This window comes from Callithrix jacchus, chromosome 10, assembly GCF_049354715.1.
Source record: "Callithrix jacchus isolate 240 chromosome 10, calJac240_pri, whole genome shotgun sequence".
Lineage (NCBI taxonomy): Eukaryota > Metazoa > Chordata > Mammalia > Primates > Cebidae > Callithrix > Callithrix jacchus.
The window spans coordinates 47,120,920-47,145,149 of record NC_133511.1 but is presented as its reverse complement, the minus strand read 5'-3'; positions in this window follow the sequence as shown (position 1 = coordinate 47,145,149).

The window sequence follows — 24,230 nt, the reverse complement described above, 5'->3', positions numbered from 1 at the left end:
GCATCATTTGTTGAAAACACTATTTTTCCCCATTTTGCTGTTTCGTTAACCTTATAAAAAATCAATTGAGTATAAATGTGCAGGTTTATTTTTTGATGATCAATTCTTAGCTTGTTTATCTCTAGTCTTATTCCAGGCCCAAATTGAATTTAATGAGAGAGTTTTTTTTAATTATGTTGCGTATTACCAGTTTTCTAATGTCATAATAAAAATGAAATGTAATGGAACATCTTTAACTTCACCTTTTGCATCTCGAAAGAGTCTGTGGCCAGCTTATACCTTACTTTAAAGCATCATGGGAAGTCAGGCTTACAAGACACAGTTCCTTTTTTTTTTTCTGTTCAAACCTTTAGTCTTTTATTTGGTGCCTCCTTGTATAGTTTTATTTTCAGTCACTTTTGGTTATAGGATCTGCTGACATTGTCTAATATTTAGTGCATTATATCTTATTGACTCATAATTCTCTTATTGACCCATTATGTTTACCATCCAGGAAGGAGAAATTTTAGTGTTAGCTTTCGGGTGTTCTCAGTGGAAATCAGGTGAAGTCATCTTTCGGTTCACAGATTCTTTTTCCACTGGTAGCTGGTTCTCGTTGCAGATCCTGCGTTCTCAGAAACCACGGTTCCCTGTACTAACCTTTTACTTAAACAGAGATGCATAGCTCTGCTTTTCAGCTCAGTAGAAGGTTCTTGGAATAAAAAGATTAACTCCTTTCAAGGAAAATTTTTAGGAGTGCAGCACTTAAAAACCAGGTAATGTTCAGGCAATTTGTAAGAGACAAGTAGGTTAGCATTTTGAATTTCAAAATTTCAGAGCCAACTTGTGTGCTATAGACAAGCAGTGTGATGTAACAGAGATGGAATGGTCTTAACTTCTCCATACAAACAAGCTTGAAGTAAGGTAAAGGAGAGATTGCATTTGATTTTTTAGCACTCAAAGCACACCCTAAGTTTTAAGGTTTTTTTACTTCTGTGAAGATTAAAAATAATTCCATAATGTTCTCCTTATTTCTGATTTGAGAAAAGGAAAATCAAAATTAAATACTAGATTGATTAATAAATAATCAAAGCTGCTTACTTTTTTTTTTAGAATTTTAGTTAATTGAAATCAAGTAAATGTCTGGTTTTGATTATTTAACCAAGTATTTCGAGTTGTTTTTCAAATCATATGTCTTCTTGCTTTTCAGTCTTATTTCCTAACCTGAGAAGAAATTCTAAAAAGACATTCTTACCTTATTATCAGAGTTCATAATTGAAGGGAGTTGTAGGAAATGTTTTTCTTTTGAAACTAATGTCTCTCTCTCAGTTATCTGCTGCTTCTCAATAATGTTTGTCATCAATAAATTAATCTCAACATTCATTAGAGTCTGCTTTAAAGGAGACTGTTTTCTGCTGCATAAGTTATGTTTCCTGTTGTCTCTTTTTAAAACTCACTTTTTCTAACAATTACCCAGAGTTTAGTGGCTTAAAAGAACAAAATTTATTTTGTTCATTAATCTGTGGTTTGGAAAAAGCTTATCCAGGACAGCTTTTCTCTGCTCCCCTCAGCTTCCTCGGAACTGCTGAATGATCATCTGAAGCTTGGCTCACCCATGCCTTCGATGGTTGATGCTGGTTATTGGTTGGAACCTTGGTTAGAACAGGCAGCGTGAACACTGACACTGGCACTCCCAGGCTGTCTTTGTGACCTGAGCGCTCTCAGAGTCTGGGAGCTGGGTTTGAAGGGAAAGCAATCTGAGATAGAGAAGCCAAATGGTATCTTATTTACTGCATTCTGTTGATTAGAAGGAAGATAATAAGGCTAGCCCATATTCTGTTCTCTTAACAGAATGAATGCATCTTCTCTTTTGTTTTTAATTGACATCTATATACATAATTATGGGCTATAGAGTGATATTTTGATACATATATAGTGTGTAATGATCAAGCTAACTGGCATATTTAGTACTTCAACCATGTTTCATTTCTTTGCATTATGAACATTCATAATCTTCTAGCAGTTGGAAAATATGCAACAAATCATAGTTAAGCATTTTTACCCTACAGTGCCACAGAACACCAGAACTCATTCCTCTTATCTAACTTTAATTTTGTATCCATTAACCAGCCTCTCCTCCCTTACTTCCATGAGCTTTTTTGTTGTTGTCAAGAGACTCGGTCTTGCTAGGCTAGTCTGGGCTCTGGGTAACTGTAGTCATCCAGACTAGAGACAGTGGTTTGATTATAGCTCATTGCAGCCTCAAACTCTTGGGCTCATGTGATCCTCCCACCTCAGTCTCCTGAGCAGCTAGGATGATGGGTGTGCACCACTGCACCTGTTTGATTTTTCACTTTGTAGAGATGAGGTCTCACAGTGTTGCCCCGGCTAGTCCAAAACATTTGGCCTCAAATAATTCTCCTGCCTTGGTCTTTCAATGTGCTGAAAAATTACAGGCATGAACCATAATGCCCAGCACTCAATATTTCTTTAGCTCCCACACATGAGTGACATTGTGCAGTATTTATCTCTCTGTGTCTGCACTTATCCTCCAGACTCATCCACATGGCCACAAATAACAGGATTTCATGCCATTGCATGGTGAATGGTATTTCATTCTGTATGTGTACCACAATTTTTTATTCATTTATTTGTTGATGGACATGTAGGTTGATTCCATACGTTAGCTATTGTGAATAGTGCTGCAATAAACATATGAGTACAGGTATTTTTTGATCTATTGTTTTCTATTACCTCAATATGCAGTAGTGGGGTTGCTGAATCTCTCAGCAGTTCCATTATTATTTTTTTGAGAAAACCTCATGTTTTCTGTAGTGGCTGTACTAATTTATCTTCCCAACAGCAGCATATAAGAGGTTTCTCTGAAACCTCACCAGTATTTGTTATTTCTTGTTTTTTCAATGACAGCCATTTATTTGAACTGGAGTGAGATTAGATCACATTGTAGGTTTGATTTATATTTCCTTGATGAATAATAACACTGAGCATTTTAAAATGTATTTATTGGCCACTTGAATTTCTTTTTTAAAAAATGTCTAATCAGATATTGCCCCAATTTTAAACTCAGATTATTTTTTTACTGTCAAGTGGTTTGAATTCCTTGTATATTTTGAATATTAGTTCCTTATTGGATGAATGGCTTGACAGTATTTTCTCCCATTCTGCAGGTTTTCTCTTCACTCCGTTGTCAGTTGTTCACTAGGCAGAAGCTCTTTAGCTTAATACAGTACCATGTGTCTATCATTTTTTTTCTGCCTCTGCTTATGTCTTTTCCATAAAAATCCTTGTGTGGACTAATGTTCTGAAGCATGTTCCCTATGTTTATTTCTAGTAGTTTGATAGTTTTGGGCCTTCCATTTCAGTCTTCAGTAGCATCTGAGTTTATTTTGTTATATGGTATTAGATAGAAATCTGGTATCATTCTTCTCCATATGGATATTTAGTTTTCCCAGTGCCATTGCTTTGAAGAGGGTGTCCTTTCCCCAGTGTGTGTTCTTGGCAACTTAGTCCAAAATCAGTTGGCTATAAATAGGTGTATTTATTTCTGGGTGATGTGTTCTATGACCTTTACCCCAAACATCATTACTTATTAAAATGCAATTTAAATTAGCATAAAATTTATTATTTTGTGTATTTTTTTTTAGATATTTTAGCCCTGAACTCTGAGGTCAAGCCATCCTTTTGCCTTAGTCTCCCAACTAGCTGGTTCTACGGGTATGACCCACCATGCCTGGCTAATTTTTTAATTTTTTTTTTTTCTGGAGATGGAGGTCTTACTAGTTCTGTCTAGTCTCAAATTTCTGGCCTCAAGTGATCTTTCTAAAGTGTTTGGATTTCAGGCCTGAGCCACCATGCCTTGCATAGAGTATTATATTATTTTCAAAGTCTTATTCTGAGAGCCATTTATTGACTTTGGCCTAAATAACTCAATATAATATCTCTGAAATTTTTTGGTGACAAATTTTGGGAAATGATGATGAGAAAATGGGGTTTGCAACCTTGTAGTAACAGGTAACTTAGAGCTATTTAAGGAAGAACAAAAATAAATTATCAGAAAAATAAAGTAAGATAAAGTACAAAAATTCTGTAGCAAACATGATGATAGTCAAAAATATATTTTTGTTACTCATTGTGGCTTTAACTTTGTTCTGGAATTTCTGAGTAATTTAAGGGTTTAACATTTGAAAAATCTACATTATAGATAACATTTTCTTGCAAATAAATTTACCTCAAATTTTGTTATTAGTTTTGTATGAGATTATTCTCAGCCTACTTCATTTCAAGCTATATTATTTTATTAATTTAGTTTGATGGAAGCTGTATCTTCAAAATGTGTCTATTTGGCTAAAAACAATCAAGTTATTCAACAGGAGTTATCATCTTTGAAAAAAGTACAACAGGAATGTGAAAAAATTGAGGAGGATAAAAAGATGTTGGAAGAAGAAATATCAAATCGTAGGACACATGGAAAAATATGGTAGAACTTCAAGTACAAGAATATAAATTGGAGCTAGAAGAAAGGGTAATGCAGGTAACAGGAAAATGAGAAGAAGTCTACTTACAGGTTAGTTTTTAAAAGCAGGTATGTTTATCTATAATGTGCTTTCATTTATTTCACTGAAAATTGTATTTTGCTGTGTATTTGTTGTGTTTCCTCTGCCTCTCTTAGAGTTCTAGATAAAAGGTGGCATCTGATTTTTCTTTTAAATATTTAAATTTTCATTACTATGGTAACAAAATAGATCTTTTAGAGTAATGAGCATACTATGGAGCATTTGATTATTAAAACCTATTGACATAAGATTATTAGGAAAAGAGAAAATTGTGATTTAAAAATTACATAATATTTTTTAATTAATCTTGAAGCTGCGTTCAATTTTTACAATTATGAATGGATTCTGTTACTTTTAAATGATCAAATTACATTAATACTAACAGAATGATTTCAAACTTTTATAAGTCAGACAATTCTGAATTCAGTTATTAGTTTCATTGATATTGCTGATAAATATTTTAAGCTTCAGCTTCTTTTTAAACACATTTAAAATTGCTCTCTGAATCATTGACTCAAAATCAAATGCAACATCTATATGATAATTAGGTTATAATTGTTTTAGAAGTACATTCTTTTAATTTGTTTTAGGAACAAAAAAATATGAAAAACAATTAGAGTATTTAAAGAAGGGTAATACGGCTTCACTAAATTTAAGGTGAAACTCACACTTAAAGATACGGAATGTAAATTCTCCAAAATGAAAACTTCCTATGAAGAGATTAGAACCCAATTAGAAGAATATAAGGAAGTCTTTACAGTAGCATTGAAAGCTAACAATTCCATGCCAAAATAATTAAGGAAGTAAGATAAAACATATACAAATAAAAAATGAATTAAGCTCATTAATTCATTTTGAAAGCATAATTTTTAGTGAGATGGCTTTAGGAGATTAGTAGGAAGTGAATTGATAAATTAATTTTGGGGAAAATAGTGTCAGTAAAGAAACTAACTTTTAAAATGTTAGTCAAGGACAGCCTCTCTCTCTCTCTCTTTCTCTCTCTCTCTCTCTCTTTTGATTTTATATAAATTTTTGTTCCCTAAAAATCTCATGTAGTTAACCTGATCTATTAGTATTTTACTAAGTATTGTTGAAGCTTTATAATTTATAAAATGATCTTGTTACAAACATGCTTGTCAGAATTTCCCTACATAGAGATATTAATGAGTTTAATTTATTTTTTGGTGGATCACAACTTAAACCCAAAGTGTCAAGAGCTACTCTGGGTACATCCTGGCACTCAGGCACAGAACTGTCCTTGATTGTGATCTTTAGTATTACCACTAGAGGATGCCCCCAGACAGACTACTTTTTCAGACTACAGAAAGTCATCTTTGAGAAATAGGAAATAATTATCACAGAAATGAAAAAGTGTAATTCACAAAGTGGTTAAAAAATAACACCTTATTCACCTTGAAGGAGTTGTGGGGAAGGCAGAAACAACAAGCCCTACCTCCAGTGCCTCCGTCACAGTGTTAGGGGCTGATTGCCTTCAGAGATGCTTTAGTTCTTTTTGATGACCAGCCCAGCCATCTAGTTCTCCCCTAGGAATTGCTAGCCTGAATTATTCGTCAGTGCCAAATGCTTGATTGTTCTTAGCTAATGGCTAAAAGGTACAAGGGTGAAACCTGAAGCTGGTTTTCTAAACACAAGTATTTCTAGCTTTTTTGGGGAGTTCATTTTAGTTTTCTTAATTGTGTATTATTTAAGGAGTACAACATGATGTTTTCATATAATGATTTACAATGAAGTGGTTCTTATATTCAAGCAAATCAACATATTCATTTCCCCATATAGTTACACTTTAAATACAAGTATTTCTAATGGAATCTTCAGACTCTTACAAATAAAGTCATTTTAGAAGGCAGCAAGTGTTAACTGCTGAGCCACACATCACTGTAGTTATTTCTCTTTCCTCTCTACTGTGTTCGAACAAATGCATACCATCACTAATTATCAGAGAAATTCAAAAGAAACATCAGTGAGATGCGATCTCACACCAGTTAGAAGGACTTCTGTTAAAACATAAAAACAAAGCAGTTGTTGGAGAGGCTGTGGAGAAAAAGAACACTTACCCACCGATTGGTGGCAATGTAAATTCATTCAGCTGCTGTGGAGTGCAGTTTTGAAATTAAGGATTAAGACTGACCATTGGATGCAGCAAGCCCATTACTATACTAGGTGTATACCTAAAGGCAAACAAATCTGTAACAGGCCAGGCGTGGTGGCTCACGCCTGTAATCCAAGCACTTTGGAGGCCAATGCAGGTGGATCACCTGAAGTCGGGAGTTCAAGACCAGCCTGACCAGCATGGTGAAACCCTGTCTTAAAAAAAAAAAAAGTCGGGGGACTCAAGATGGCGCTGTGAGAACAACCCAGGATTGGAGCCCGCGTTGAATCCGCAAACGGTGAGTCAGTGCTGCATTTCCAGACTGATCTTTGTTGCCCACAGAACGGGGAAACTCCCAAGTATAAAAAGACACGGGACGCCAGGCAGTATGTCTGCCTGGCGAAGCCGGCAGCCGGGGCGGCGGCGGCCGGCCCTACCCAGCAATCCCCACAGGGCGCGCTTGTCCGGGTGCCTTGTTGAACCGGCAACCTGAGACTTGAGAGGGCTGGACTTGAGACTGAACGAGACTTGCACAGTAGCCCAACCCAGGGGATTGCAGGGACAGATCGTTTGGGATACCCAGTGGGACGAACAAAACCGCGATTTCAAACTATCCCAAGCAGACGGCCCAAGACGCTCTGTGGGAGAGGGGCGTCCACCACTACCGAGGCAACCCGCCCCAACTGAGATACACACCCGCTGCTGACGCAGCCAGCCATTGCTGAGGCAACCCGCCCCAACTGAGATACACGCCCACTGCTGACGCAGCCAGCCGTTGCCGAGGCAACCCGTCCGTACTGAGATACACGCCCACTGCTGACGCAGCCTGCCGTTGCTGAGGCAACACGCTACAACGAAGAGACTCCGCCACAGGGCGTGGCGGAGACCACAGCAGAGCCTGCAGGAACAGGGCGAATCACACAACAGCAGGGCGGAGCCTGGCAACCAAACAGTGGCTAGTCTGCCTTCTAGCTGGGCAGGACACCTCATCGAACATCCAAAAATAAAGCCCAAACCCCTCAATACAGAGCATTTGAGAAAAAAAAAAAAAAAAGGGTTTTTTAATGAGCTCTGTTGCAGCAGAATCAAACATAGCAGCCTAACAGCCCTGAAGGAACAACAGAGCGCACAGCTCAGCAATTAAACCCCTATAAAGTACAAACTGTCTCCTCAAGCAGCTCCCTGACCCCTCTATATCCAAAAGACTGATATTAGGCAGGCATCATCCTGGGACAAAGATAGCAGAAAAAGAAACTGGTAGCATCCCTCGCTGTGCCACAGCTGCTAGAGGTGCACCCCAGACAAGCAAGGTCTGGAGCGGACCTCAGCAGTCGTACAGCGAAGGGGCTAGACTGGTAGAAGGAAAACCAAGCAACAGAAATACTTCATCATCAACATTCTGGGTGTCCACTCAGAGACCCAATCGAAAAATCAGCAACTACGCAGACGACCAGCAGACAAATCCACAAAGATGGGAAGAAACTAGCGCAAAAAGAAGGAAAACACCCGAAACCAGAACACCTCGCCTCCTAGAAAGGACCAAAACTCCTCACCAGCAAGGGAACAAAGCTGGACGGAGAATGACTGTGACGAAATGACGGAATTAGACTTCAGAAGATGGATAATGAGAAACTTTTGTGAGCTAAAAGATCAGGTATTAAATCAATGCAAAGAAACTAAGAACCTTGAAAAAAGATTTGAAAAAAGATTCGAGAAAATGATAACAAGAATGGATAACTTAGAGAGGAATATGAATGAATTAAAGGAGCTGAAAAACACAATACGAGAACTTCGCGAAGCAAACACAAGTTTCAATAGCCGAATTGACCAAGCAGAAGAAAGAATATCTGAAGTCGAAGACCAACTCAATGAAATAAAACGAGAAACCAAGATCAGAGAAAAAAGCGCAAAAAGGAATGAACAAAGTCTCCAAGAAATGTGGGACTATGTGAAAAGACCTAATCTACGTTTGATAGGTGTACCAGAATGTGACGCAGAGAATGAATCCAAGCTGGAAAATACTCTTCAGGACATCATCCAGGAAAATTTCCCCCACCTAGCAAGACAGGCCAACACTCAATTGCAGGAAATACAGAGAACACCACAAAGATATTCCGCAAGAAGAGCAACCCCAAGGCACATAATCGTCAGATTCAACAGGGTTGAAATAAAGGAGAGAATACTAAGGGCAGCCAGAGAGAAAGGTCGGGTCACCCACAAAGGGAAGCCCATCAGACTCACAGCAGATCTCTTGGCAGAAACACTACAAGCCAGAAGAGAGTGGGGGCCAATATTCAACATTCTTAAAGAAAAGAACTTTCAACCCAGAATTTCATATCCAGCCAAACTGAGCTTCAGAAGTGAAGGAAAAATAAAATCCTTTGCGAACAAGCAAGTACTCAGAGATTTTGTCACCACCAGGCCTGCTTTACAAGAGCTCCTAAAAGAGGCACTACACATAGAAAGGATCAACCAGTACCAGCCATTCCAAAATCACACTGAAAGCTAAAGAGCTTCAAGATAATGAAGAATCTACAACAACTAACAGGCAAAACAGCCACTTAGCATCAAAATGGCAGTATCAAATTCACACATAACAATATTAACCCTAAATGTAAATGGACTAAATGCACCAATCAAAAGACACAGACTGGCAAATTGGATAAAAATCCAAAACCCATCAGTGTGCTGTATCCAGGAAACCCATCTCACAAGCAAGGATACACAAAGGCTCAAAATAAAGGGATGGAGGAAGATTTACCAAGCAAATGGAGAGCAAAAAAAAGCAGGAGTTGCAATTCTCATCTCTGATAAAATAGACTTTAAAGCAACAAAGATCAAAAGAGACAAAGAAGGCCATTACATAATGGTAAAAGGATCAGTACAACAAGAAGAGCTAACGATCCTAAACATATATGGACCCAATGCAGGAGCACCCAGATACATAAGGCAAGTTCTTAATGACTTACAAAAGGACTTAAACTCCCACACAATAATAGTAGGAGACTTTAACACTCCACTGTCAATACTAGACAGATCAACCAGACAGAAAATCAACAAGGATATCCAGGGCTTGAAGTCAGACCTGGAGCAAGCAAACCTGATAGACATTTACAGAACTCTCCACCCCAAATCCACAGAATACACATTCTTCTCAGCACCACATCACACCTACTCTAAAATTGACCACATAATTGGAAGTAAAGCACTGCTCAACAAATGCAAAACAACTGAAATCATAACAAACAGCCTCTCAGACCATAGTGCAATCAAGTTAGAACTCAGAATTCAGAAACCGACCCAGAACCGCACAGCTTCATGGAAACTGAACAACTGGCTCTTGAATGTTGACTGGGTAAACAACGAAATGAAGGCAGAAATAAAGAAGTTCTTCGAAACCAATGAGAACGAAGACACAACGTGCCAGAACCTCTGGGACACATTTAAAGCAGTCTCTAGAGGAAAGTATATAGCAATAAGTGCCCATATGAGGAGAATGGAGAGATCCAAAATTGACACCCTATCGTCAAAATTGAAAGAGCTAGAGGAGCTAGATCAAAAAACTCAAAACCCAGCAGAAGACAAGAAATTACTAAGATCAGAGCTGAGCTGAAGGAGATTGAGACACGAAAAACCCTTCAAAAAATCAATAAATCCAAGAGCTGGTTTTTTGAAAAGATCAACAAAATAGACAGACCACTAGCCAGATTGATTAAAAAGAAAAGAGAGAACAACCAAATAGATGCAATAAAAAATGATAAAGGGGAAATCACCACAGATTCCACAGAAATTCAAACCATCATCAGAGAATATTACAAACAACTCTATGCGCATAAACTAGTAAACCTGGAAGAAATGGATAAATTCCTGGACTCCTGTGTCCTCCCAAGCCTAAACCAGGAGGAAGCTGAAACTATGAATAGACCAATAACAAGGTCTGAAGTTGAGGCAGCAATTAACAGCCTACCACACAAAAAAAGCCCAGGTCCAGACGGGTTCACAGCCGAATTCTACCAGACACACAAGGAGGAGCTGGTACCATTCCTTCTAAAAGTATTTCAAACAATCCAAAAAGAGGGAATCCTTCCCAAATAATTTTATGAGACCAACATCATCCTGATACCAAAACCTGGCAGAGACCCAATGAGAAAAGAAAACTTCAGGCCAATATCCATGATGAACATAGATGCAAAAATCTTCAATAAAATATTGGCAAGCCAATTGCAACAGCAAATCAAAAAACTTATTCATCATGATCAAGTAGGATTCATTCCAGGGATGCAAGGCTGGTTCAACATACGCAAGTCTAAATCAACGTAATTCACCACATAAACAGAACCAAAAACGAAAACCACATGATTATCTCAATCGACGCAGAGAAGGCATTTGACAAAATTCAACAGCCCTTTATGCTAAAAACCCTCAATAAACTCGGTATCGATGGAACGTATCTCAAAGTAATAAAAGCTATTTATGACAAACCAACAGCCAATATCATACTGAATGGGCAAAAACTGGAAGCATTCCCTTTAAAATCTGGCACTAGACAAGGATGCCCTCTTTCACCACTCCTATTCAATATAGTACTGGAAGTTCTAGCCAGAGCAATCAGGCAAGAAAAAGAAATAAAGGGTATTCAAATAGGAAAGGTGGAAGCCAAATTGTCTCTATTTGCAGACGACATGATAGTATACCTAGAAGACCCCATTGCCTCAGCCCAAAAACTCCTGAAACTGATAAGCAACTTCAGCAAAGTCTCAGGATATAAAATCAATGTGCAAAAATCACAAGCATTTGTCTACACCAACAACAGACTTAAAGAAAGCCAAATCAAGAGCGAACTGCCATTCGCAATTGCTACAAAAAGAATAAAATACCTTGGAATACAACTCACAAGGAACGTAAGGGACCTCTTCAAGGAGAACTACAAACCACTGCTCAACGAAATCAGAGAGGACACAAACAGATGGAGAAACATTCCATGTTCATGGTTAGGAAGAAATAATATCGTGAAAATGGCTATACTGCCCAAAGTAATTTACAGAATCAACGCTATCCCCATCAAGCTACCACTGACTTTCTTCACAGAACTGGAAAAAACCACCATGAACTTCATATGGAACCAAAAGAGAGCCCGCATAGCCAAGTCAATTCTAAGCAAAAAGAATTTCAAACCGGATTTCAAACTATACTACAAGGCTACAGTAATCAAAAAAGCATGGTACTGGTACCAAAACAGAGATATAGACCAATGGAACAAAACAGAGGCACCGGAGGCAACACAACATACATACAACTATACAATCTTTGATAAACCTGACAAAAACAAGGAATGGGGAAAGGATTCCATGTTTAACAAATGGTGTTGGGAAAACTGGCTAGCCATGTGCAGAAAGCAGAAACTGGACCCCTTCCTGACACCTTACACTAAAATTAACTCCAGATGGATTAAAGACTTAAACATAAGACCTGGCACCATAAAAACCCTAGTAGGAAATCTAGGCAAAACTATCCAGGACATAGGAGTAGGCAAGGACTTTATGAACAAAACACCAAAAGCATTGGCAACAAAAGCCAAAATAGACAAATGGGACCTAATCAAACTCCACAGCTTCTGCACGGCAAAAGAAACAGTCACTAGAGTGGATCGGCAACCAACAGAATGGGAAAAAGTTTTCGCAGTCTGCCCATCTGACAAAGGGCTGATATCCAGAATTTACAAAGAACTCAAACAGATTTACAGGAAAAAAACAAACAAGCCCATTCAAAAGTGGGCAAAGGATATGAACAGACACTTTACGAAAGAAGACATATATGAGGCCAACAATCATACGAAAAAATGCTCATCGTCACTGGTCATCAGAGAGATGCAAATCAAAACCACATTGAGATACCATCTCACGCCAGTTAGAATGGCGATCATTAAAAAATCTGGAGACAACAGATGCTGGAGAGGATGTGGAGAAAAAGGAACACTTCTACACTGTTGGTGGGAGTGTAAATTAGTTCAACCATTGTGGCAGACAGTGTGGCGATTCCTCAAGGCCTTAGAAATAGAAATTCCATTTGACCCAGCAATCCCATTACTGGGTATATATCCAAAAGACTATAAATCGTTCTACTATAAGGACACATGTACACGAATGTTCATTGCAGCACTGTTTACAATAGCAAAGACCTGGAATCAACCCAAATGCCCATTGATAATAGACTGGATTGGAAAAATGTGGCACATATACATTATGGAATATTATGCAGCAATCAGAAATGATGAGTTTGTGTCGTTTGTAGGGACATGGATGAATCTGGAGAACATCATCCTCAGCAAACTGACACAAGAACAGAAAATGAAACACCGCATATTCTCACTCATAGGTGGGTGATGAAAAATGAGAACACATGGACACAGAAAGGGGAGTACTAAACAGTGGGGTCTATTGGGGGACACAGAAAGGGGAGGGCCAGTGGGAGGGGGAGGTGGGGAGGGATAGCCTGGGGAGAAATGCCAAATGTGGGTGAAGGGGAGAAGAAAAGCAAAGCACACTGCCATGTGTGTACCTACGCAACTGTCTTGCATGCTATGCTCATGTACCCCAAAACCTAAAATCCAATAAAAAATTTTAAAAAAATAAATAAATAAATAAATTAAAAAAACAAAAAAGGTCATTGTAACAAAAAGATGTATGCACATATATGTTCATCACAGCACTATTCACAATAGCAAAGACATGGAGTCAACGCAGGTGCATCCAAGGTAGATTGAAAATCCAAGGTAGATTGGAAAATGCCATGGACTGTGGAAAACTAAGCTGTTGTAAAAACGACAAAATCATGTCCTTTGCCGCAACATGGAGATGGCTGCAATCCATTGTGCTAAGCAAACTAACACAGAAACAGAAAACCAAATATCCCTTGTTCTCACTCATGTGGGAGCTACACATTGGATGCACATTGTCATAAATATGGGCATAGTAGACACTGGAAAATAAGAACAGGGAGGGACAGAGTGGGGCAGGGTTGAAAAACTTATTGGGTCCTATAATGACTAGCTAGGCAATGGATTCAATTGGATTTCAAACCTCAGCATCCCCAGTGTATCTTTGGAAAAAACCTACACAGGTATCACCTTAATTTAGAATGCAAACCAGAAAAAAAAAAGCTTACTGCAAGGGGAGAATAGAACTTCCCTTTTAAGGAGAGCTTTACTGAAGTAAAAAATAGATTAAACTCTTATGAAGGGCAAAGTTTTGCTAAGAATTTCAAAACAATGCACTTATTGCAAATTTAATTGTTTAACCTTAGTACTAATAAAACACCACCTTTCTAAAGTTATATATTTGTGATAGACCTATTAATTGTATTTTTATCAGATTAATCTAGACAGCATTACACAGATACATACTCTATTATCTAAACTTAAAATACATAGAAATTGTATTTTATGTGATTATTTTTCTTTTTAAGCAACTTCAAGTTATGTGTAGTTACTAAAAATACTAAAAGCCACATTTCGTAAGTGATGCATTATTCTCGTGATAAGGTCTTTTGTTTAAATTAAGCATTTTTAACTTATTTTAGATGGAGTTGGACTGTGTAGATGAAATAATTAGAGAAACAAGGAAAAATATGTTGTCAAAATTTATTAATTAAATTGAGGTTTATTTTAGAAATAAACCATAAATAGCAGGTAGCATTTCTTTTCATTGTTGGGTTAGTAGATTCTACTACTTTCTTACACACATCTAATGTGTGTATTTTTTCTTACATCTAATGAAAGATGTGAAAACAAAAGCTTTCACAATAAAGAGTGTACTTATGCACCATTAATTCATCAAGTTCCATAGCTTAAAAAATTCCCAAGATGTCATCATCAAGTTCTCAGGGTTTTGGTAGAGATTGAAGGCCAGCAGACCTCAGACTCATTTAAAATACTGGGCTCAGCAATAACCGATCATAAGCAGTCACTTCACAGGTGACATTTTAAATCAGCTGTCATTTACTTTGGCATTGGTTTGCTTTTGTTTCAGAAAAAGTTCCAATTTTTTCATTATGGAATAAAAACACCCAGGTCAATGTGATTCAGCCTCGTCTCTCACCACTTACTGCACTCTGTCCTTTGCTCTAGCCCCATAGTGGGCAGGGTGGAACTCCGCGGGGCTCTTCCTCACCTCAGGGTCTTTGCCTTGGCCTCTTCCCTCTATCTGGCAAGCTTTTCCTTGTTCTTCGGGTATCAATCTGCATATCTCCTCCACCAGAAAGCCTAGATACTGACACAAAACTGAGGTAGAGGTCTCTTCTGTGTGTTCCAGTTGTGCCCTGTTATATTCCTGTTAGAGTGTCTATGACTCTATATGGACATTGGCTGCTTGTCTGTTTTTTTAAGTTATAGCATATTTGTTATGTTTGATTGTTGAGAGGTAGACCATTACCATATTCATCTTGTAATTCCAGAGCTAGGTCTAGTACCTTAAAATATGGCTGTTGAGTATATGAATGAAGAATGGAAAAAGCTCTGATATTTAACCACAATTATAATTAATGCCTTGTGTAAATACAAGCACATTCTATTTAATATTAATTTTGTATTGTAATGGTACATACATATTTCTCATTCTTATTAACTCTGATAAAGTTCTCAACTTTTTAGTTTTTAAACTTCCTGTTAATAGAAATGTTTTAGGTAAAGAACATAATTCTTTTTCTTTTCAGCTGTTGCTGTGTTGGACATTTGCTCCCATCTACCTTCTTGTCAAAGGTCCACTGATGAGCCACATCTAATGAAGAGAATATCTAAACCAAAAAGTTTAAGGAAAAAGTTTATGATTTAAAAGATTATCAAACTTTATTACTGGGCTATTTACATGATGTTTTAATTGTTTCTCTTAAAATATGTAACATCACAGTCTTTACTAAAGTAGAATATTTTTGTATCATATGTATGATGAAAATTTATTTGGTCTTTTAAATGATGTTTTTTAGACTCTTTAATTTTTAAGTGGATCTTGTAAAGGAAAACTAGTGTTACTGAATTTGACATATCAAATTGCCCAAGTGTCAGCTGTTTAAACAGCCAAACAAGCAAATCATCATTGGTAGTTTAGTAGAGATCATTGATGGCTTATTTGCAATTTGCATTTTATTGTTATTACTGTATGCAGCAGCAGACTTAAGGAGTAGCTATCCAGTTTTTCATGTGAATATTACTATTTCCTTTATTTAATTAATTAATTTATTTATGAGGTAGAGTTTTGCTCCTCATCCACGCTGGAGAACAATGATGCAGTCTCAGCTCACTGCAACCTCTGCCTCCTGGGTTCAAGTGATTCTCCTGCCTCAGCTTTCTAAGTACCTGGGATTACAGTTGCCTGCCACCACACCCAGCTAATTTTTCATAGAGATGGGGTTTCAGCATTTTGGTCAGGCTGGTCTTGAACTCCTGACCTCAGGTGAACTACCTGCCTTGGCCTCGCAAAGTGCTGGGATTACAGGTGTGAGCCACTGCATCTGACCACTAATGTTACTATTTCCTTTTTGTAGTTCAACAGTATTTTGTGAGAAGATACACTGAGACTTTGTAAATATCTTGTTACTCTTCAAAACCTACTAGATTTAGCATTTCATTGGTGATTTGTGTTTGAACAACTATTACTATGATGGTTGCCAAAAGATTATTTTCTGATTCTCTTTTTTGTTCCACATGGGAAAAAAAAACAGTAAATAAAGGAGAAGGAAAAGCTCATGATTTTGGTGCTCAGACACCCTAAGTTTAGGCCAGTGGTAGACATTTCAAGCTGACTTTATGTCTTTTTAATTTGGCCCTTTTACTCTGTGAGTACTTTTTTACTTTCTGGCACATGATGTTACATGCTAATCTTGTATTTTCTCTCCCCCAGCCCTGGAGTGAGTAATTTTTCTTAGAAGCAGAGGTGGAGCCACCAAGGAATAGCAGGACAAGCCCTCCCAGCACACATTCACTGGTCTCCAACAGAAAGAACCACTGCCGCATCCACTGAAGTACCAAGAAACTAGCAAAAGGCCTTCTGTCTGTCTGGGAACAGTCTTCATGTGGTCTCCGGCTCAGCCTCAAAGGTTCTGGATTAGTCTCTCTGCAGCCTCTGTGCTGTGTCTCTAGATTGGGGCTCTGCTGGAAGGGCCCTGGGAGACCCAGCAGCACAGGATGTCTCCTCTGCCAAATGTTCCTCCCTTCCTCCCACTCTGACACTCAGGAATAGGCTAGATGGCATGTCCAGGCAGTGCCAGGCCACCTCTGTGTCTCCTTTGAGATGGACCCAGAGTGTGAAGCTGGCCACCTGGAGCCCGAGGCTGAGTATCCCTCCCTGTGTCTTGGAGGAGAGGTCTCGTCCCAAGAAAACTCCCAGGGCCTGACCTCTGGGCATACATGCAGGGAGGGAAGGTCTGTGGACTGAGGGGCTATTAGAATGAGACTTCGAGCACCACTGCTCGGGGGCCTGGTCAGTGGACCATGGTTAGCAATGACCCAGTTCACAGTACCTGGCCAGTTGGAACCTGATCAGCAGGGACCTGCTCAGTGGTGGCCTCCTCAGTGAAGGCCTCATCAGGGGGACCTGGAGACCTAGTCATTTGGAAGCCTGAGCAGTGGGGACCTGGTCAATGGTGGCCCTATTAGTGAATCTTGATTGGGTGGAACATAAACAATGTTTGATGAGGTGTATACAGTATACTTGGGGCCTGGTCAGTGTGGAACTTTAATGGCTTGGGGCCTGGTCAGCTGGGGATGGATTTGTGGAGAATTGTTCAGTGGGGGTGGGGTGGGTGGCAACATAGTAAATTGTGGTCGTATCAGTGGGAGCCTGGTCAGTGGGATATTAATCAGTGAAGTTTTGTCTGTGGAGCCTCTTAAGTGGGAGCCTACTTAGCCAGGGTCAGTGGGCACTTGATCAGTAGGACCAGGTCATTGTGGACCTGGTCAGGGGCCTGGTCAGTAGAAACCTGGCCAGCTGGCCGCTCAGGCAGGGAGTTTGTCTGTGGAGCCTTTTTGCCTCCATCTGTAGGGAAGGTGAGGCAGGGAACTCTGGAGGGTGGCAAGGAAGAGGACATAGGAAGATGTGGTGAATTCAGTACTGCTGGCTAGATCTAGGGCTTTACAAACAATCTGGGTTTCACCGAGAGAGGGTGACAGCCCACTCTGCCTTGCCTGGTGCCCCTTCTCTGTCTGCATCCCTTGGACCATTCTGGGTGGGGAGGGCAGAGATTTGGGAGCACCTGTGGAGGCTCGAATGCTGACCCTGGGCCCTGGTGGTAACAGTGAGGACATAGGTGTACCCATGTGTGGAGGAGCTAGACCTGGTCAGAGAGAAGGGACAAACACATGCGTACACAAACACATGGCATGCACACATGTCAGTTCAGGGGTAGAGGACACTGACTCTGGGCCCTGTTGACCCAAGCAGGTTCCTGTTGTGATGGGTTGTGTCACCCATGATGTTATCCTTGCTGAGCCCCCATTGTCTGTGTTGTGAAGCAGTTAGAGACACACAACAGTGTCTGTCAGTGGCTCTACCTGCAGGACTGTCTTCTTCATGAGAGGTACATCTCAGCACAGCTGACTGATCAGACTCAATTTAGTGGAACCTGCTATCTTGTCCTCCTCCTGGCTTGGGAACTGTTGCTACAGGTGGGTGGTTTTGGCCTCTGGGCAGCTACTGAGGGTAATCCCTGAGCACTCACCTGCCTGTTCTGGCTGACTGACAGTCATTCATTCTGCATCTCCTCAGATCATCCCCAGAACTACCCAGGACAACTCCAACAGGGCTCTGACACCAGGCTTAGTCCAACTCCATGGTAATCAAGACGAAGGTCCAGAGACAAACCCCCAGCATGGTGCCTGCATCTGACCACCCTTGGTGGGTAGTGATCAGCACAACATGGAAGAAGCCACGGAAGCATGCAGCCAGCTGCCCTGCAGCCCCAGGGGCTCCTGGGCCTTGGGAAATCATTTTCAAAGAAGAAACTGGTCACTTAGAGGCCCCTGAATGGAAGGATGAACATAGCATCCCTACAACCCTGGTAGCAGCAGCAGGCCATACATCTTCCCACCCAACCTGTAGGACAGGAGTTCCCTCCTAGAGCACAAGTCCTGTAGCTACAGGGTGTTGGCCCAGTTGGGCTTGGGGAAAGGAGGGGAACCATTGCAAGCCCCCCAAGCAGCAGCCAGGATTACCACACATGGATTCAGCCTTCTGCGGCCCTGGCCAGACTTTTTGCCCCAAGAGAGAACAAGCTCACTCAAAGTAACGTGTCGGTACCCAGGGCCTGTGCATGCCAGGCAAGGCGAAGCTGGCTCAAAGAGCAATCATCCACCTCTACAAGGGTATGTCAGGAGCCAGTGGGCCAGCCACCAACCTCACCCACTCAAGGAGGCAAGGATGGTTAGGTTCCCACAGCCTGAGTGGCTGCTGCCTGACAGCTTATGGAGTGGAGACCTGAGAAAAAGCAGATGGTACTGGGCTCTACCTTTAGGGTAGAATAACTGATTAACCCTGACTGGCAGCGAGTGAGGTTGGTGGCTGGTCCACTGGTTCCTGGCACATGCTTGCAGAGGTGACTGGTTGCTCTTTGACCCAGCTTGGCCTTGCCCAGCATGCACAGACCTTAGTACAACAACTGCCACAAATGGAGTCACATTGAGGAAATGAGCAGCAAGGTCGGGAGAGGGTATGTGCTGCCTTTGTGGTTCCAGTCCATGCATCAGGGCTCATATGGGACTGAGGGCCTCTTGGGTACCAAGAGGCAGATCACAGGCCGTCTTAAGGAGGACTTTATGTTCAGGTGCAGAAAGGACCCAATCTGGTGGATGAACCACATGGCCAGTTTCTGCATGAGGGCACAGTGCCACATCTTCTGCCACTTTATGCTATGTCTTATCAGCACTGAAGAGACAGGACAAGAGGAGGGCTGACAAGGATGAGATGGTGAGTTCCAGCTTCTTTCTGACCCTGAGTTCACCCCCATGTAGTGGTTCTCATCCTTTAGGAGTAGGAGAGCAAGATTGATGACTTTGAGTGCTTCACTAAGAAGGTGGACAACAGGGCACTCAGCTCAACTTCATAGCCAATGAGTTGGCGACAGGCTTTAAGATGATGGTGACATGCTTTAAGAAGAAGGATCAGAAGGTGGCCAGTTATTCTTCAGCCTCAGCCAGCTCTTGGAGCTGGAACGGGCTCCCACTTCACCAAAGATGCCTGCACCACCATCGGAGAGGTCTTTGCCGAGGTAGGACCTGGACCCACTCATGGACATGTTAGTGCTGCTCAGAGCCACCAGACCAACATCCTGGACACCATCCACATACACAGGGAAGATCTTACCAATGACACAGTGAGCAGGCAACATGTGGCAGAAAGGATGACATCAGGATCACAGGAACAGGATTTCTTTGGCCACTTTGATTGAAGTTCAACACTTCCATTTAATTTGAGTGAGAGACTTAAAATCACAGATGCAGCATTTCTTGCAGCAAGAGATACTATTTTTTAAAAAATCACCTAGGAATTGATAGTGTTGAATGACTAGATACTTGATTGTGGACTTTTTCTAGGTTAAGGACACCTTCTACAGAAGAATAATAACACCATCAGAGAGCTAGTGCCAGCTATCAGTGGCAGTACAGGGATGGCTTTGTGCTCAGCTGGAACCAAGCTGAATACAGAATTGTGTAGGAAACAGTTCATATGGTGATAGAATAGAAACAGTACCAAATGAACTAAATCATACTACAAATGCCTACACGATCATTGTAATATTGGAAGAATAATAATACCATTTATTTTATTGCTTTTTGAAGTAATAAATATTTTAGTGTATATGCTGTAGACCTCAAACCCTGTAAATAGTCTCGAAGAAGCTGGCTGGATAAAGCCTGCTGTGGGTGTCTTTATACTCAAAGATTAATGCGATGATTCAAATGTGTCCCCACCAAATCTCATTACGGCTGGCGGCCACCAGGGAGCAGAGGAGGCCTATGGAGACGGTGGGGGGGCAGGGGGCAGGGTACAGGCGGGGATGGGGGTGCAGGAGGTGCAGGTGGGGACAGGAGTGGTGATGGGGGTGCAGGCGGTGCATACTGACTGCATCCCCAATGTCTTCAGTCAATCCGAGCCCCTCTTTGAGCTCTGCCACTACCACCACCGCAGTTCGCTTGATACCTTCCTGCTTCAACACTGAGAGCACCAAACCCAGGGGAACCTGGGTGGTTAGCCCTGCCCTGGGGCCCCCCCGTGCACACACCTGGAGCCTCTCTATCCAAAACCAGAGGTGGTCCCTGGGCATTGTGCCTGGGACGAGGCAGGAGGCACTGGCTCTGCTCCCCAGGAGTGGCCTTGACACAGTCAAGGAACTGCACCCCCAGAACACACCCCACCCTCGGGCATGCAGATGTTGCCAGAGCAGAGCTTGGACCAGAGAATGAAAGGCATACAGTGTCCCTGCAGGGGTGGGTGGCCCTGGAGTATAGGTCACCCTGCCATGGGAATTATACCCTGCCCTGCCCCCACCATCAGGCCCTGGGGTGCCTGTCATTCCCCTCTCAGATGTCCCACTCCTTGGGGTGAAGGCTGGCTGTGGACTTGGGGCTGCCACTCCCCAGCTCCGGGAGGGTTCACCGTCCTGGTGGGCAGAGGGCCTGGATCCTTGCCTGTAAGTTAAAGACTTGGGTGCCCCTTTCCTGGGTGGCAGCAGGTGAGAGCTTGCTCAGTTTGGCCAGAGAAGAGTCCCATCCACCTGCTGAGTGGGAGGGAGAGAGGAGGTGAATCCCAGGAGAGCTGGGGTCCCTCTGGTTTATGCCGTCTGCCCCATTGGGAGTTTATTCTGGTGTCTGGTGTGAGCAGGAAGCAGAATCCATTTCTTTCCCAAATAACACATGGCCTCTCTCCAGCCCCTCCGCCCCTGTGGACATCAGGGCCACGTGGTTCTCTGGGGTGGGGCCATTCTGGGCACTGCAGGGTCTGAGCAGCATCTCTGGCCTCCACCCACTCCATAAAAGAAGCTATCCCCAGTTGTGACAATCACAAATGTCCCCAAATATCAATCAGTGTCCCTTAGGGGACAGAATCACCACAAGTTGGCTGGTTATGGTGGCTCACACCTGTAATCTCAGCACTTTTGGAGACCGAGGTGGGGGGATCACTTGAGGTCAGGAGTTCAAGACCAGCCTGGCCAACATGGTGAAACCCGATCTCTCCTAAAAATACCAAAATTAGCCGGGTGTGGTGGCGGGCACCTGTAATGCCAGCTACTTGGGAGGCTGAGGCAGAAGAACTTGGACCTGGGAGGCAGAGGTTGCAGTGAGCCGAGATCGTGCCATTGCAGCCTGGGTGACAGCGAGGCTCTGTCTCAAAAAATCACCCCAAGTTGAGACTCCCCCCCTGGGTTAGGGGATTCCACGGACCACCAAAAGACTCTGCGTCCCATGATCATATGGACTTTTGAGGTCCCAGGAGGTGGCACACATTGAAATCTACACAGAGTGAGGAGGGAGAGATGAGGTAAATCCCAGGAGCTGGGGTTCCCCTGGCTTACACCATCTGCCCCATTGGGGGTTTATCATGATGTCTGATGTGAGTGGGGAACAGACTTTTTTTTTGAGATGGAGTTTCTCTCTTGTTGCCCAAGCTGGAGTGCAGTGGCATGATCTTTGCTCACTGCAACCTCCACCCCCCGGGTTCAAGTGATTCTCATGCCTCAGCCTCCCAAGTAGCTAGGATTACAGGCCTGTGCCACCACATCTGGGTAATTTTTGTATTATCAGTAGAGATGGGTTTCTCCATGTTGGTCAGGCTGGTCTGGAACTCCTGACCCCAGATGATCTTCCTGCCTCAGCCTCCCAAAATGCTGGGATTATAGGCATGAGCCACTGCACCCAGCGATTATTATTATTATTATTATTGTTGTTGTTGAGACAGAGTCTCACTCTGTCACCCAGGCTGGAGTGCAGTGATGCGATCTCAGCTCACTGCAACCTCCGCCGCCTGCATTCAAGCAATTCTCCTTCCTCAGCCTCCCGAGTAGCTGGGATCACAGGCGTGTGCCACCATGCTCAGCTAATGTTTGTATTTTTAGGAGAGACAGGGTTTTGCCGTATTGGTGAGACTGGTCTCAAACTGCTGACCTCAGGTAATCCATCCGCCTCAGCCAACCTCAGGTGTTCCACCCTCTTCAGCCTCCCAAAGTGCTGGGATTATAGACATAAGCCACTGCACCCGGCCTATTTTTTCCTCTCTCAAATTAAGGTAGGATCTCTCATGTTCTGCACTGCAGATTTTCTACCTTCTTAGGAGACACGGTGCTGGGGGTGCAGTTGGGAATGCAGGGGGTGCGGGTGGAAATGGGTTCAGGGGGTACCTGGGCCCAACTGCACCCACCTGCAACTCCATTCTCACTCATCTGGGGCAATGTCTGAGGACATTTGTGGTTACACAACTGGGGGGTGTCCCTGCCATGGAGTGGGTGGAGGCCAGGGATGTTGCTCAGCACCCTACAGTGCCCAGGATGGCCCTACCCCAGAGAATGATCCAGCTCCCATGTCCACAGAAGGCCAGTGGAAACCCCTGTTCCAGGATAAGCATTTCTCCAGCCTTTTTGCTTCTTGCCACACAGAGTACAGAAGTCCCTGACCTCCAGATTGCAGCGTGTGTTTTTCTGATAGCTCCTTGTTCATCCAGGGAGGATTTTTAGTCGCATTTCTGCTGAGAGCTTTACCAGAGACTTTTATCTCGATAATGACTCTGGTGCAGTGAGCAAACTCCAGTCCCCACTACCAGTCAAGGCAGATTTCTTTCCCCTGGTTGGTCACCAGCTTTCATCGTGTCCCAGGCATGTTTAGGTTCTTTTCATGGACAAGTTGTTCCCTTGAAAGAATTGCCAAGAAATACACCAGAACCTGAAAACGTTCTGCTCTCGGGTCACATAGCCCTCCGCTTCCACCCCCTAGAAAATGCGTGCAACCCACAAGTAATCATGGGGTGCTGTGTTGATGAAATCAGGGCTCTGCCTCAGCCCCCAGGGCCCAGAAGCCTCTCCCTGTACCCTGCAGCCTCCGCATCTGTAGCCCAGGACAAGGCGGTGCTTCCTGGTGGCAGGGGAGCTTGAGCATGACCTTGACCTTCTATAGCAGGGGATCACCTGGAGTGATCCTGCCCCCCATCCCCAGGGACACTGAGCAATTTCTGGGACATCTGTGGTTTTCATGACTTGGGGGTACTCCTGACAGGGAGTGGGTGGAGGCCAGGGGCACTGCTCATCACCCCAAAGTGCCCAGGTCGGCCCCACTGCAAGGAATGATCAGGCCTCAGATGTCCACAGTGCTGACTGGGAGAAACTCTGGGTTCATTATCTGGGGGGAAAAATCAAGTTATCTTCCTGCTTACAGTGGGAACCAGAATAAACTCCCAACGCGACAGACAATGTAAACCAGGGAAGCCCCAGCTCCTGGGATTCTCCTCCTCTCTCCCTCCTCACTCAGGGTGTGGATTTCAACACAGGCAGCGTCCTGGAAACTCAGCAGGGTAGAGGATCATGGGATGCAAAGT